The following is an 8,591-nucleotide window of genomic DNA, read 5'->3' as shown; positions in this document are numbered from 1 at the left end:
ATTTCTATTTTCAGGTCTTGATACTTATTATTATTATTATTATTATTATTATTATTATTATTATTATTATTATTATTATTATTATTATTATTATTATAAGGAGATTTATCTCTTCGGAGCCTGATGTACGTAGTAATTGTCAGGGTGTGGAAAAGGACTCAGAGTTTCATGGTTTATGAAAACATTACGGTTCTTGAAGTTATTATTTTTGAGACCTAAAACTCAGAAAACATAATCCATCACTCTTACTGTGCTGTTATCAATGCGATGTTACACTCAAGAGCTTATTACCATCCTAGTTTAAAATGACATGAACTATTCAAAGCTTGAAAAGCAAAGTGGCAGCAAGGACTTAAAGGTCTAAAAAGTAAACATTCTTACATAGATTTAAAGAAATGGCTTCAACATTGAATTAGGGTTTTTTTGTCTTTATTCCATGTGTTTATTTAAAAAATTACGTTGGTACTATGTCATTTCACTTTACTGTTTAGGTTTTATGATACTTAAAATCGTTTTTGAACTTTGCTGCTGTTTAATCGTTTCATGTGTTATTTCTGTGATAACCATAATAAGAATAGTTCATTATGTTATCTTTAGTTTAAGTCTCAAGTAATAATGACTTTTAGTGGGAGTCGAAAGGCATTAGTAAACCTTGAGACTTCCAGCCCTTTCCCATATCTTGACCCTTATTATTATTATTATTATTATTATTATTATTATTATTATTATTATTATTATTATTATTAACACACATCACTAGGACAGGCAAAATATGACTATGAATAGCAAGAAATATTTATATTTTGGTTTCAGCTCTGAGCTGAAAAAATATTGATGTGAATAATGCAGACCTGAACTTCAGCTTAATATGATATTATTACTTAGTTTTAGTTTTCTGTAAAAGAAAACTATTACGATGGCTTTGTCTGTCCGTCAGCACTTTTTCTGTCCGCCCTGATGTCTTTAAAAACTACTGAGGTTAGAGGGCTGCAAATTGGTATGCTGATCATCCACCCCCCAATTATCAAACAAGCCAAATTGCAGCCCTCTGGTCTCTGTCATTTTTATTGTTTTTAAGATTAAAGTTAGCCATGATCGTGCTTCTAGCAGGACAGGCTACCACCGGACCGTGGCTGAAAGTTACATGGGCCGCGGCTTATACAGCATTATACGCTGTACAGAAAACTCGATTGCTCAGAAGAAACTTCGGCTCATTTTTTACTTGTTTTGTTATCTAGAACAAAAGTTAAAAAATGCCTATCTAAGGCAGCTTCAGTAACTGAACAGAATGCTTGCCTCATTATGGCTGTAGTTCACGAAATAAGCCTGAGATCAAAGGATTGATGTAAAAACATACCATATAGCCTGATTATAATGAGACTTTGGCCATTTTTCATCTACGTGATAATGATGATAATAACTACAACACGATAAGAATTGCATAATATCACAATCTTTACTGTTCATCTCAAAGGGTCGTCCATTAAGCAAAAAAAAAAAAAAAAAAATTGTGAACAATCTTCCCTATACGAAGGCACAAATACAGAAACAAGTAAATACCTCACTGCTCAACCCAAAATCAGTTGTTGAATTTTAGCCGCACTGGTTTTCATCCGTTAAACCTGCGAATCTGCTTTCCCCAGCTGCAATCATGGCTGAACCATTCTGAGGTATCAGCGTTGTCAGTTCGCTTTAGACGATGAAAACACCTCTTCTTACCCTTTTCGCCATTAATCACTGTTATATTTTCTGTAGCACAGAGTATTGATCCCTCTTTCTATGAACTTTCATTCAGCATATTGGAAACAATTGGTTCAACAAAATCAAATAATTTCGCGGATAAACTTCATCCTGCGTAGGATGAGACACAACTGGACGGCGCCCGCACCACCTAAACCTGCCGAAGTTCAAGGTCAGCCGAACGAATGGTAAAGGGAATTGAGTGTTTACTTATGGGAAAATAATGTAAATTGAAAGGGCTTTTATGAATGAATCTGTTTTCAGTTTGGCTTTAAAGGGTGTTTCTTGTCGGGCGTCATAATGTTTCGTGAGAGATGCATAATCAAATTGCAGTTCAGTGTCTTCAAGTTACGCAGAGTAAATAAATAAGGTGAAAACTACCGAACATTCGTTAGGCATCTGGGTTTGACTTCTACAACCGGTTTCGAGAGAGAAAGAGAAAGAAAAAGCATTCCTGAACAAATACAATTGTATGATGTTTTAATCATTAAACAAGTAATTCACATGAATAGACGATGATTGTAATAATATGATATGATTAATAATGATGGAAAATACAGGAATGCAAAATAGAACCGTTTTTTTATCATGTTTCTCATTTCACGGTGTTTCCATGTGGAGGTACTGTGGATTCTAATAATAATAATTCAATAATAATATATGAAGGGAATAGACCCTCTTTTAAACAGGTCTTATTAAAAAGGATGGCTGTATTATGCGAATTTATGTTATATAGTGTCTTTTCTATCTTCCTTATGATTCGCTTTTCAGGCTCAGCGATGTTAGTCAGTAACTGGCCGATATTCATGTTGGAAAAGGACAGTGTGCGGAATATGGGAAGTCTTTTATTAAAATATCCAATCAGAAATCGTTCGTCTGGGTTCAGGTTCTATTCTAGGTACCGTCGACATGTTTCGACCAGCTCGTTGGTCATCCTCTGGACATGGTTGCAGAAGGTCTGAAGAAACGAGGTGCTCGGGTTGGTATTTATAGGGGGGGTCGTGATCGGTGCATTTGCGACATTTTTCGAGTTCTACATTTTGCAATCACACATTCATTGGTACCTATTAACTGTTATTTCCTTCTGCATTTTTCATCAAGTTATGTTTGTTTTCGTTCTCCATAGCATCCACATAATTCATAGTCTCATTATCTTCTGTCATTGTTTTTGCATACTGCCTAAATTTCTATTTTCAAAATGGTACAATTTATGCTGCATTTAATCATAAGAGGTTTCATAATTTGTAAAGTTTTACTATTTTGAAAATAATTTAAAAAAAATTTTATATTATTATTATTATTATTATTATTATTATTATTATTATTATTATTATTATTATTATTATTATTATTATTATATATTTGAACAGTAACAGTAACAGTAAGCATTTAGAATTACTGAAGCAGCTCTGAAAAATCTAGGTCCTTAAAAGAGATATTTTCTGTAATCAAGTTGCTGTCACATGTCACTTGATTACTTGACGTGGCTCTAATGAGGTACAAGTCTTTGCTATTTGTAGCTGAATTGAGTATGCTCGGGATTATTAATTTTTTTTTTATTCAGATATCAAATCAGACAACCAATGATGTCGGTAAGCTATAAAATAGTACCTTCCGGGACTAATAAGCAAAGGTCGATGGTGTATATTTCATTCGCAGTCATTATTCATGTTAATCTATTTTTCATTATGCTTTACCGAAGTCGGTATATTGTTTTGACTTACTTTACGAGTAGTAAGTGAATATGGAGTTGATAAACATGTTTATAAGACAGTCATAAGGTAATAATTTGACCAGAAGTATGGATTATGAATATTATCATAAAATAATACTCTTATCTTGAGTGTAATTCTTGATATATTGCTAAAGATATACTAGAAATCCTTAATATTTGTGAGGGCTAATGTCCTCATTTTCAGAGAGAATTTAACTAATCAGCATTTCTACACAACAGAATGTTGATTCAGTTACATTCCCTTGACGATGAGGATAATAGTCTTCGTAAGACTTAAGGATTTTCAATATTTCTTTAGCAGTACATTAAGAAATACTGTCAAGAAAACGGTCATACTTTTTTCTTCATCTGAGGAACGTAACTGTTCTTCATATACTTCATAATCATTTTTAATATCGTTTGCTGATGTTGGTTAATTTTTGTCATACAAGACAACAGATACTGTTATAATAACAAGCAGAATCGAATTTATTCAAACTAATTATTTATACCGATCATTAAGGTAAATGAATTTTTATTTTTTAAACAAAGGGTTTCCAGGATGTCATTCTATGATTGCAGGAAGAACTGTCATTGCAATCGTTGATGTAATAAAGTGAAATTTCTCGTAAGTTGCGAAATGTCACTTAAACCATTTTTGCACCTTAAATTCATCACTAGTTTTATTTTCAAATTTTACTTTTCATCAGATTATTTTTTATTTTTTTGTTTTGTGTCCGTGCCGGGAAGGTACAAATTTCTCAGATTTAAGGTGCAATAAGAAAAGTACAAGAAAAGTTTTGAATTCCTGAGAAAATTTTTTATGAAGTTAGAAAATGCGAAACCTAAAGATTTCTAGGAGAAATGGAAGTGTGCTAAATTACAGAGTAAAAGATATAAGATTAACAAAGCTCAGGCAAGAATAAGAAAAAGTTGGGATTAGAGAGAAGAATGGCAGATTAATAAGACAACATGAACCTTCAAGATTTAAACTAGTTTCCAGAAAAAGTTACGAATAAATTTTGTAAAAGGTAACTGGGTTCAGTTCTGAGGTAAAAGATTTCAGTTGTGTAATTATGACCACCATTCGTATCATTACAACTTCAAACGCAGTGTGGAGTTATCTTGTTCTCTTCACCTGCAGTAAATTCAATATTTTGGAAGGTATTTCTACGAAATTAGCAACACAATAGAACCATTATGGGGGTAACGAAAGTTTCAGATTGCCACCGAGGTCACTGCATCGCTTCTTTCTTGCTAAAGCAAATATATATATGTATATGTATTATATATACATATATATAACGTATATATACATATATATACATATATATAAATTATATATATATAAATATACATATATATATATATGTATATATATATATGTATATATATACAGTATACGAAGAAATACAGTCTCATTAGAGGTCAGAAAAACCACTGAAGGCCTTCTTTTTATTTTATTCACTATAACCTTTTGATTTCCAGTAACTTTTTTAGTATTGTGTATAATGAGCACACACAGAGATTCATATGAGATATTGATTGAAAGCATATTCCCGTAGGGGGTTAGTACCGACAAAGCACCTTACGTGGTGCATGGTAGGCATTACTGAAGGTTCTTCGCAGCTTCCCTTCGGTCCCTAGCTGCAACCTTTCATTCCTTTTACTGTACCTCCGTTCATATTCTCTTTGTTCCATCTGATTTTCCACCCTCACTAACAATTGCTTCATAGCGCAACTGCGAGTTTTTCCTCCTGTTACACTTTTCAAACCTCTTTACTGTCAATTTACCTTTCACTGCTGAGTGGCCTCACAGGTCCCAGTGCTTGGCCTTAATTTGGCCTAAATTCTATATTCCAATTCCAGTTCCGATTGAAAGCTTATGCTAAAAATTTTAATATGTATTTTGGAAAACTTTAAGTATTGAATATTTTGTTTAATTCTCCAAACACACACACACATACAATCCTCCTTTATCTATGTATGTATGTATATATATATATATATATATATATATATATATATATATATATATATATATATATATATATATATATATATATATATATATATATATATATATATATATATATATATATATATATATATATATATATATATATATATATAATCCCCCTTTTCTATTCCTCCATTTTACAGTCTTCTCTGTTTACCACATCTCCGATTCACGAGTTTTCCATTATTAGCAGAGTGTTTTGATCCCCCGCCCCGTCGCTAATATGCATATCCGTTATTCACGGTGTGTTTTGATCTTCACTTTCGCTAATATACAGAATCCTTGAATCATTCATCTGCCACAGCATATGGACATGTTCTCGATGACAGCTGCTGGGTCTCTGAATAATTCAGTATTTCACTCTTATCAACGCTCACATAAACTCCTCTAGGCAGCGCCAGTGGCTCTGTGAGGGATTAAAGTAAAAAAACTCGCGTGACACTTGAGACGCTGTAAAGTGTTATTGACTGTGTTGATCTTTTTTCGCGCTTATCTCGGGCGCTGAGAGGTAATTAGTAACGAACGCCGAAACCCGTTTTGAATTGTAACTCCATTTGAATAATAACCTTCGCAGATTGTTCCTGAATTGTAGATCTTCTGGGTTATCGCTAAGGGGTGGATTTAATTTCTGGGATGGACGTTTTATATTATATATATATATATATATATATATATATATATATATATATATATATATATATATATATATATACATACATATATATGTATGTACATATGCATATATGTGTATATATGTATATAATTATATATATATATATATATATATATATATACTGATATATATATTCATATAGGCTACATGTGCATGTAGTATATATATATATATATATATATATATATATATATATATATATATATATATATATATATATATATATATATATTATGTGTTTGTATGTATGGGTTTGTAAGAAAGTGGGTATGTGTTTTAATGAAGTTTAAATTTTCAGCATCTGCTTTTGATTGTCGATGAATATGGGTTAAATACCTTATTTTAACATTGGTCATTATGGTGGCATATTTTCCTATAGAAAATGGGGTGCTCCGCTTCAGAATAGAATTTAATGTCTTAAGGTTTAATTGTAATATGTAAGACAACGTTCCCACGGGCTTAATAACTTTTATTTAGATTCCGTAATAAAAAAAAAAAAGTTAAAAATGCTCCGAAGGTTCTTCAGCGCAGTCGAGTTTTCTATACAGCGTATAACCAGGGCCACTGAAAATAGATCTATTTTTCGGTGGTCTCGGTTTAATGCTGTATGAGCCGCGGCCCAGGAAACTTTAACCACGGCCTGGTAGTGGCCTGTCGTATATCGTTGCCAAACGCACGATCATGCCTAACTTTAACCTTAAATCAAATAAAAACTACTGAGGCTAGAGAGCTGCAATTTGGAATGTTTGATAATTGGGGGGTGGATGATCAGCATACCAATTTGCAACCCTCTAGCCTCAGTAGCTTTTAAGATCTGAGGGCGAATAGAAAAAGTGCGGACGGACAGGCAGATAGCTATATCAATAGTTTTCTTTTACAGATAACTAAATAGTGAACTAAAAGGGAGGAGGGGGCGTGGTGAAGAGGATACGGCTACATTAATTTAAGGAATATTGCAGGCGTTGGGGAGCACATCAAAGAAGGGAATTTCACATCTGTTTATCCTGCTGGCATTTTGAGCCTCATTTTCACCCATTGCCAACAGCGAGCCACTAAGCAGAAAGAGACCACTGTCTTCAACAGCTAAATAACTATATTTCTATTCCATTTATATATTGATCAAAGTAATTAGATTGATTCATTTTCTCAACCTGTGCGCTCCAACCTTGGAAGTTTTTAGCTTTTTTATTCTCAAAAGTGTCTAGAATAGAGTGCTGTTAGAAAGTGACTGCTAGCTTGAGGATACATTACAAAACAAACAAGTAAAAAATGCGCCGAAGTTTCTTCGGCGCAATCGAGTTTTCTGCACACCCTCTACAGCGTATAGTCAAGGCCACTGAAAACAGATCTATCTTTCGGTGGTCTCGGTATAATGCTGTATGAACCGTGGCCCATGAAACTTTAACCACGGCCCGGTGGTGGCCTATTCTATATCGTTGCCAGAGGCACGATTATGGCTAACTGCTGAGGCTAGAGGGATACAATTTGGTATGTTTGATGATTGGAGGGTGGATGATTAACTGACCAGTTTGCAAACCTCTAGCCTCAATAGTTTTTAAGATCTGAGGGCCGACAGAAAAAGTGCGGACAGAATAAAGTGTGGACGGACAGAGAAAGCCGGCACAACAGTTTTCTTTTACAGAAAACTAAAAGGAATGACGTAATAGGGAAAAGAAAGGAAGAAGCTGTGAGCGCTTAAATAATCCTTGATGTGGATATGTTGTTACTGAATATTTTGGATATGTTTGAGAAGGTCTGATAACTTAGAAAAGGTGAGGTAAGAGGTAACTAATAAGTATGAAGGGATATAACAGAATTACCAAAGTAATTACGCGAAACTGAGAAACACTCGGGTTGTTGCGACAATGCAGAGAAGAATGAAGATGATAAACTAGGAAGTGCAAAGGTTCTAATTACCCCGAGAAAAGAGTTTTGAGTTAGAATAACAAAAATAGTGAACAAGTAATATCATCGTCTCCGCCAATCTCCGTATTCATGCATAATCCCCAAATCTGCATCTGATATGGCCAACCTCATCAAGCTGGATTTCGGAGACCAAAAGTATAGGACAAACATTTCCTGACCGGTTAATCATTGCAGGTCAAGATTGGTCTGGCCAGAGATCTTGCGTCTGAGAAGAGTGGAATTATTCTTGTATTCAATTACAGAGCGTGATTGCTAATCTGTGCCAGCTTAGCTAATCACATTACAAACTTGTTACGCTCGACTACCTTAAGAATGATTAACTTTCTCTCTCTCTCTCTCTCTCTCTCTCTCTCTCTCTCTCTCTCTCTCTCTCTCTCTCTCTCTCTCTCTCTTACTTCCAGGTATAAGCTCCTCCATCTCATTACATCTAGGATCTATAGGTTCGAGGAATCTGTTCGTTCTTTAATATTCTTTAAACACAAAACACACACGCATACATACGTATACACACACATATA

At 33.8% G+C, this 8,591-nt stretch overlaps 1 protein-coding gene across 3 annotated transcripts in view; it reads right to left on the bottom strand.

The window, feature by feature from the left end:
• The window catches only part of LOC136847166 (uncharacterized), a 13,931-nt gene extending 12,041 nt beyond the window's left edge, over nt 1-1,890 (bottom strand). Inside the window, exon 1 of one of the 3 annotated variants that reach the window (XM_067118573.1) lies at nt 1,720-1,890. The gene's annotated coding sequence lies outside the window, so the exon portion shown is untranslated. Of the gene's footprint in view, nt 1-1,560 lie in introns of all 3 variants that reach the window. The other 2 variants (XM_067118572.1, XM_067118574.1) reach the window with 2 other exon arrangements.
• Between the last annotated feature and the right edge of the window lie 6,701 nt (nt 1,891-8,591).

Source organism: Macrobrachium rosenbergii, chromosome 16 (genome assembly GCF_040412425.1).
Source record: "Macrobrachium rosenbergii isolate ZJJX-2024 chromosome 16, ASM4041242v1, whole genome shotgun sequence".
Lineage (NCBI taxonomy): Eukaryota > Metazoa > Arthropoda > Malacostraca > Decapoda > Palaemonidae > Macrobrachium > Macrobrachium rosenbergii.
This window is presented reverse-complemented; position numbering and strand designations above follow the sequence as displayed.